Genomic DNA, 8,855 nt, shown 5'->3' on the forward strand with positions numbered 1-8,855 from the left:
AAAATTTGAACTATTTTGATAATATTTCATCACAACTCTAATGGTGGAAATGCTAGGCACCAGAATGGGGTGATGGGAACAAATTCTAAGGCATATATCTTTGCTATCTTAAATCAACTAGACAGATTTTCTATTCTGCCTTCAGGTAGAAGTAATGCTGTCAGAATCAGTATCAAGTAACAGATATATGACTAGTTAGACTAAGTAAGACAGCCCGTGTTTATTGGCAACTGGGCTCCTTTCTGTCCCTTTGAATACTGCTTCTGGCTCCAGGAACCATCTGCCCTTCCCCCACACCCCTCCACTCCAAGCGTAAGCATCCAGACATTACCATTCTTCCCTACCTCCTCCCCACATCCAATATTGCTGGAGTGACCATATAATTTGTTGTATGGACCAGAGCAATTTGGAGAGAAAAAGAGGACACAACAGATTAATAATTATGTCAGGACAACTTGTGCAAAACAAGACCCTACCCATCACCTCTCAATAAAAGGAGAAAACTTAAAAAAAAAAAAAAACTGACTGAATTAAAGTTTGTTCTTCTTTCTTGATCTGCTTCTGATAAAGGTGCCAGTACCTACAAATGTATCTTATGTCACACAAAAAAGAAAATATTCCTGAGAAGTTGCATGCTATATGATGCATAGGAAAGCTAGCAAGTTAAGCGTGTGAGCATGCTCAGTCGTGTCCGACTCTTTGCAACCCCCATGGGTTATAGCTCCTCTGTCCATGGGATTTCCATGTTGAGGAAACTTGTGAATTCTTTGGAAATGTAAAAACACTCTTTTCATGATGCACCTTCTCATTACTTACATAAGATCGTAAAATTTAAATTTTTTATAGTAGCTTCCTACTAGATAGTAATCTATACTGTCCAGTTCATTGTAGTAGAATATTTAAATCCTACACAGATGCTGTGGAGCAGCATCATATGGATCACATCTACCAGGAGTCTGCCTTGTCAAGTCCTGGATCAGATCCACCCTAGCAACAAAATCCTTACTTATACAGCATTTGTTTTGTGTTTTAATATTGTAAAATAACATACATTCATTGTGAAAAATATTTAATATAGACAAGTTCAAAGCAGAAAAACAAATCACCCACAATCACCACCTCTCAAGTGACTATTATTACATTCTGGAATATTTAATTCCAAATATTTATATCTATACAACTTTTTTTACTTTATAATCATAGCACATATAAAATGTACCCTGCCTTTCACTTAAATATTATTCCTTGTATTTCTGGTGTCATTATAAATTACTTATAAGCATGTGTGTGTGAGTCGCTTAGTCATATCTGATTCTTTTCAACCCTGTGGACTGTAGCCCACCAGGTTCCTCTGTCCATGGAATTCTCCAGGCAAGAATACTGGAGTGGGTAGCCATTCCCTTCTCCAGGGGATCTTCCCGACCAAGGGATCAAACCCAGGTCTCCTGCATTGCAGGCAGATTCTTTCCGGTCTGAGCCACCAGAGAAGCCCATGTAATCATAACTTTACGTAAGTAATCTGTTACGTGGAGAACATCTTGTTTCTTTAACTATTCCCAGATTGTCTGGCATTTAGGTTGTTTACAACTACCTCTTCTTTCAACTACTTCTTCATTCAAAAAACAAAGACCATGGCATCTGGTCCCTTCACTTCATGGCAAACAGATGGAGAAACAATGGAAACAGTGACTTTATTTTCTTGGGCTCCAAACTCACTGCAGATGGTGACTGCAGCCATGAAATTAAAAGACACTTGCTCCTTGGAAGAAAAGCGATGACCAACCTCGACAGCATATTAAAAAGCAAAGACATTACTTTGCCAACAAAGGTTCGTCTAGTCAAAGCTATGGTTTTTTCCAGTAGTCAAGTATGGATGTGAGTGTTGGACCATAAAGAAAGCTTAGTGCCAAAGAATTGATGCTTTTGAACTGTGGTATTGGAGAAGACTCTTGAAAGTCCTTTGGACTGCAAGGAAATTAAACCAGTCAATCCTGAAGGAAATCAGTCCTGTATATTCATTAGAAGAACTGATGCTAAAGCTGAAGCGCCACCTGATGCGAAGAACTGACTCATTTGAAAAGACCCTGATGCTGAGAAAGATTGAAGCCAGGAGGAGAAGGGGAAGACAGAGGATGAGATGGTTGGATGGCATCCCCGACTCGATGAACATGCGTTAGAGCAAGCTCCAGAAACTGATGATGGACAGGGAAGCCTGGCATGCTACAGTCCATGGGGTTACAAAGAGTTGGACGTGACTGAGTGATTGAACTGAACTTCATCTTATAAATAATGCCATAATAAACACTTTATTCTAAAAGTTTTCTCTGTACTTCATGTCTTTTCTTGAAGTTAGTTTCTAAAAACTGAAATTATCTTAAAACATATGAACATATTTAAGATTCTTGTTACATATTACAAAAGCTGTCCAACAGGTTTTTATCCAGTTTACAAATTTTTATCCATATTCAACAATGATTATGACCCTTAGCAGCCTAGAATATTTTTATATGTAAAACATGATTTTTTTTTTCTAGAGAGGCTTAGCTCTCTCTCATATCCCGGCTAACTAATTGTATATTCTATTCCATGAATTGTTTGGTTGCATCATTTGCTCACCAGAATTTTTACTAAAATCATAAACTAGAAATATGTATGGTATACCTTAAAAAGTTCTTTATGTTCCGACAATAAAAGTAACAAAGATCCACTAAGAATATTATATGTATAACTGATTCGCTTCGCTGTATCCCTGAAACTCACATAACATAGTAACACAAGTATACGTCAATAAAATTTTTTTTAAAAAGAATTATTACATGGATTATGGAATGAGAATAATATACAATTTTCTACAGAGAAGAATTTAAACATAAGTATTTAAGCAACAAAATTATGAAATTCAGTGAGAAGTTGATATTAATTTCCATCCTCATCAAGAATTGACAAATCTCTGAGCCAAGGAGGCAGTGAAGACACTGCTCTTAACCCTGATCAGTGTGTTATATTCTGTATTCATAGTCTTATTAGTTCCCTGACCTCCTCTGTGTTTGAAGGTTTAATCCTTTATGTCTCCTGTAGTAGAAGCTGAAGCAGGTGTTATTGCCATCTTTATAGATATGAAAACAGGGGTTCAGACAGACATGTAACTAGCTCAAGATCACGCAGCTGGTAAGGAGTCAAACCCTTTTTTATTCAAAAATCTCATGTTTTTTCCATTAAAGTGCCTTTAACCTAACGTCAGATGTTTAAAAGCATTCAGGAAAATGAGGAAGCAAAGGACCCGAAAAATTTACTAAAATAGCAGCTATGAAGTTTTAGAGATTCCTTAGCCAGGCTACACTGAGCATCAGTAACAAAAGCACTCCTTTGCTCTACATCATAGTTTTCACTTTTATAGAAATTCCTGCCTGCTTCAGCTTCATTCTCTTAGGCACTGTTTTACATGAAAGGTAGTACTGCATGGTGAGGAAGAGTGCAGGTTAGGAAAGCCACGTCTGTGTTTGAATCCCAGCTTTGCCATTTGCCACGTTGTAGCCTGGGAACATTACTCAGATGCCCAGTGCTCTCCATTTCCTCATATGCTAAAAAAAAAAAAAAAAGAAAAATAGGGCGGTGATGATAATAGTAATTGCCACACAGAGTTTTAAGGAGGAGTAAATGACATATTACATGTAAAGCACTTTAAGTCTGCCTGGCACATGGCAAGTATTTGGGTAATGATACTTGATACTTGTTGCTGTCATTATATGTATTAACTCATTTAAACTCATTAGAACCCTGTGACCCATGACAACTCTACTGTGATCCCCTTTTTACTGATAAGAAAACAGAGACTTTATACAAATTATGAAAGCATAATATAAGGCGCTATTCAAATCTCAAAAGGATCCCTGACTGTAGGGATGAACCAGATTTGGAAATAAACAATACAATGTGTTTCCACATCAGTGAAATACAAACAGTTAAGGGAAGTAAGTTATATTTTGCATCAGAAACAAAATTAAGTAACATTAGACACTAGCATATAAAGCTCTTTTGTTAGAATTGAGTGGGCAAGAAATATTGTAGAGAGTTTTAAATAGTTCTCTTTTTACGTGAAGTTGTGGAAGAAAAAGACCATCACTAATCTTAGAGGATTGACAGGGATGTTGACAGATGCGGACAGTCTCCTCCTTTGTGCTGTTTAAATACCACTTATCTCTGTTCTCAGTAGGCTTTAATGCTTCGTTTCTGATGCCTATGACTCATATTTGTAAATAATAAATGTATGAGACACATATTTTGTGCATCAACATACACTTTCATTTTGAATGAAAACACTTTTCTTTTAAACAAATCAATCTTTACCCTGAGAACAACCATACATCAAAACCCCAGGGAAAGTCAATATAACTTCAATATTTTTATGAGCACTGTCCTTAAGAAATACAACATTAATGAAAAGAGTTACTCTTATCTTCTTTCTCCTACTTCCCAAATGTAGGGGAAGATCTTACCAAGGGATGGTCTCCCACTGGGTCCTAGGAACTCCAGCCTGACTCAGGGGGACAAGTAGGCAGGGACTGAAGATGGCTGCAAATACGGAGACCTTGAAGGATTTGCCAGTGAGTGGCAATCCATGTGTGACACGCCTAGAGAAAGAGGAGATGGTAGTCAGTGAGGAAAAAGGGAAAATACAGACATGAGGGAAAACAAGGGGAATTGACACAGATAGAGGACTAAAACGGTATGAAAGGCAGCAGACAGGCAAACTTCACCTATCTCAAAAGAAAGTCAGGCTGTTGAAGAGATCCATGGGCTATGGAGAAGATAAAATAGTTTATTTCTAAGAGTACTGAACTGTTAAGTCTGAGCTGAGAGGTATAACATATGGAGAAAATTACAAAAATAAGCCTCTTAGGTAGCCTGTTGCTTTGTGTTTACAATAAGCACACACTCTACTGGACTGCAACCAATTGACTTATCTATATGTATAAACTTGTCCTGGGGTTTCTCCCACTTTTTATCTGGTGAGTGGTTTAATCACTAGGACATCTATGTTCGCAGATTTGCAGAAGTGAATGTTATCATCGAACAGCCTGGATGTGACCTGAGTATTTCCTGTATAGTTTAGCTTCCTAGATTCATTTCAGCCATCCTAGAGCTCCCTGAGTTTCAAATTAGTATTGAGCCTCCCTGAAAAGTGAAATAAATATTGGGTAGAAATAAGGGGAAAAGATAGAGAGGGGTAGGGATGGAGAATGGGCCTTGGGAAGGGATCAAGTTTGCTAATACACCTCAGAAAGGATGAATCTTTTCTCTGACAAGACCCTCTGAACACTGACCCCCAAAATTCCCTGGGTCTGTGCTATCTCACACTTTTGTGTATATAGAATGGGCCTTCCCCAGTGGCTCAGCGGTAAAGAATCTGCCTGCAATGCAGGAGATGCGGGTTTGATCCTTGGGTCAGGAAGATCCCCTGGAGAAGGAAATGGCTGCCCGCTCCAGTATTCTTGCCTGGGAAATCCCATGGACAGAGGAGGCTGGTGGGCTACAGTGATGGAGCTGCAAAGAGTATGACACGACTGAGCATGTACACATACACAGAATGTAATCGCTCCCTGCCTGACAATGGCTTGTCTGTATGTCTGTCTCCCCATCTAGACAGTGAATTTCTTGAAGGCAGAGAAGGAGTCTTATTCATCTTTGTACTCCTAGCTCCTAGCACCAAGCGTGGTGCATGACTGCTACTCAATATCTATTTGTTAAATAAAGAAATCAAATGCTCAAATACATTTTCCCCTTTGAAACATTATTATTTATGAAATGTTTTAAAGCCTATAAAATAAAGTGGAATGCATTGTTTTGTGCTCAAAATCCCTTCAGTCTATATGGAAGTCAATGGAAATTTATGTGATCTGATTATTTATAATGTCACCAAACCTCCAGAATTGGACACAGACTGGAGAGCAAACCCAGTTAAAAGAGACAGAGGGACATACGAGTACTTTGCACAGTGTGTGATACATTAATATAAATAAATTTAAAAGCTATTAAAAATACACATCTTAAAATTAACCCTTAAGTAGGTATTCTTAATTTGGGGTCCGTGGAGCCTTAGCAAGGCCAGGCATGGACTTCAGAGGACTTGTCTATGCACCACACACACAAAATCAAAGTCAAAATTAGGTATATGAATGTGCATTTTGCAAGGGAGATGATGCATAGCTCTCATTAGATTCTCAAAGCCATCTACAATCCAAAATACACAGTCTGTTATTGCAAAAAGCAACTTATAGAAGCATGAAAAGAAATATGCCCGAGGATGTTCATCACAGCATTGTTTGAAGGTAAAAACTGGAAGCTATCTAAATGGACTTCAATAAAGGGGGTCAAACACCTACATAAAACATGTGTGATCTGCAGTGTGTATGTCACAGCCCACTGTTCAGTAAGAGAGCTGATTGCCACATGGCACATATCATGTGGTCTCACTTATGAAAAATAATATGCATGCGTGGGGAATTCCTTGGTGGTCCAGACTTTAGGACCTGGTGTTTTCATTGCCAAGGGTCCGGGTTTAATCTCTGGTCAGGGAACTAAGATCTCATACAAGCCAAAGGTGCAGCCAAAAAAAAATGCGTGTGTATCGAGACATAGAATGATTCTGGAAAACAAAATGTTAATAGAAATTGTTGATTAGTGGAACTTGGGATATTCTTGCCCTTCCTTTTTATACACTGAATTATTTGAATTTTTATATTGAGCACATTGTCAACTTAACAATAGTAGTGTTTTCTGGAAGTGGAGGGCTTATTTAGAGAAATGGAAGAGAGACAGAATCACAATAGGCAACTAATAGAAAGTTGGAAATTGTTAACCTTAACGATGGCATCAAAAAGATCACTGATCCATGGCAAGTAGACAGCAGAGTAAGATAAATTGTAAGGTTGATGCTGCGTGGCAATTACTCTGTCCAAGTTTTCATGCTCTATGTTTGCGGGCTCCACCTCTGTGACCCCATGGACTGTAACCCATCAGGCTCCTCTGTCCATGGGATTCTCCAAGCAAGAATACTGGAGTGGGTTGCCATGCCCTTCTCCAGGGAATCTGTCCAAATTTAGGCAGGATTTAAAGGAAGTGGCAAGTGATTTAGATGATACAATCTTCTTCTAGCTTACTGTAAACTGGTTTTCTGTGAAGACACAAGAGCTCCATACAGGAATAAGACGTGTGCAAGATGACGTGTGCAAGAGGCAGAGGTAATTGCATATTTTTATGCAACTTATCACATGTGGCTAAGCCAGTCAGCCCAGTCTGTGGCAAGACCAGTTCCTGGAAGAGCTCAAGTTGCTCATCATCTGAGTCAGACTAGACTCTTCTTTCCTCTTCAGCGGACAAAGATCTACTTTCAACCTTATGTTTCAAATGTGAAACATTCATTTACGAGATTCAAACCCTTCTTGGAAAGACCATGTGCGTAAGGGCTTACATTTGCCAAAAGTAAGGGCTGCCCCTTCAGTGCGTCTTCACTGAACCTCTCTGGTTTGCTGTCATAGGAATCTGCCTCAAAAGCTATGTATTTTCAAAACTTTCCTACATTTGGTGACCCCAGATTTTCACATCCTGGGGCAATGCACCTTAGTAACATTTGAGATGGGTGAGAAAACTTTTTTCTGTCAAGTAAGAAGTTATGAAAGGGAAAGCAGATAATTTTAGGAGAGACTATACATCAGAAAACTGAGTCTGGAGAACGATTCACTTAAAACTATCCATGACCCTTTACCTCCTGGAAACTCTCATGTCTGCTCAGGGGTATGTGCAGCCCAGCTTGAAGGCCATTGCTTAAGTCCACCTCATTTATTCACAGGTATGGAAGCTGCAGTTCAGTACAGTGGCCAAGTCAAAACTAGAACCTAGGTCTTCCAGAATGCTGACTAAAGGGATTTGGGCTCTGTGACACTGCTTTTATTGTGACCTTGGATAAATCTTTTCCCTCACTGAGGTTTATTTTTCTCATCCCTAAAATGAGAGGGATATACTAGCGGATCTTGAGTTAGATACTTTTCCTTTTTTTCTCCCATTCTCCAGACTTCTCCACTCTGCTCTTGGTCCCAGAGTTGGATATGTTCAAACCTCATCACTGGACTCCCTTGACTTCTAGCTTCCGGGTTGGGTGCAGCCAGTGGGAGGCCCTGGCATGAGCTTGGAAGGCAGAGAGGGAATAATAGTGGGCCATTCGTTCGCCCGGATTTCCGGCCTGGTTACCGTGGGCTGTTCGCATCTTGCCCCAGAAGGCCATAATCTTATCAGGAGTTCCTTCCAATTGTTTCCTGTATCATATTTACATACCTCATAATTTTTTAGAACTTCCTGGCCTTTGGACACCATAAGATGCTCCAGGCTCAACTTACATTTTCCTTGGAATCAATCATTTCTGCAAGAAGCCCATTAATTCTTTGTCTGGTCCTAGTACACATGTAGTTTCAGAATTCCTGACCCATTGTGTGTGTTAGTCACTCAGTCATGTCTGACTCTTTGTGACCCCATGGTCTGTAACCTGCCAGGCTCCTCTGTCCATAGACTTCTCCCAACAAGAATACTGGAGTGCGTTGCCATGCCCTCCTCCCAGGGATATTCCCAACACACGGATCGAACCTTAGCCTCTTGCATTGCAGGCAGATTCTTTACCATCTGGACTATGGGGAAGCCCCCTGACCCATGCTGCTGAGGGAAAAATTTTTACCAATTAGAGTCTACTATTTGTGCATAGTTGGGTCTTTAATCTGACATCATATGGTCAAAACATTGTTTTTCAAACTTAGTTAATTTTTCCCCAACTTCTTTCATATGGTCATGATATTCATTTATAAGAT

The sequence above is a fragment of the Dama dama genome, chromosome 3 (genome assembly GCF_033118175.1).
Source record: "Dama dama isolate Ldn47 chromosome 3, ASM3311817v1, whole genome shotgun sequence".
NCBI classification, from domain to species: Eukaryota; Metazoa; Chordata; class Mammalia; order Artiodactyla; family Cervidae; genus Dama; species Dama dama.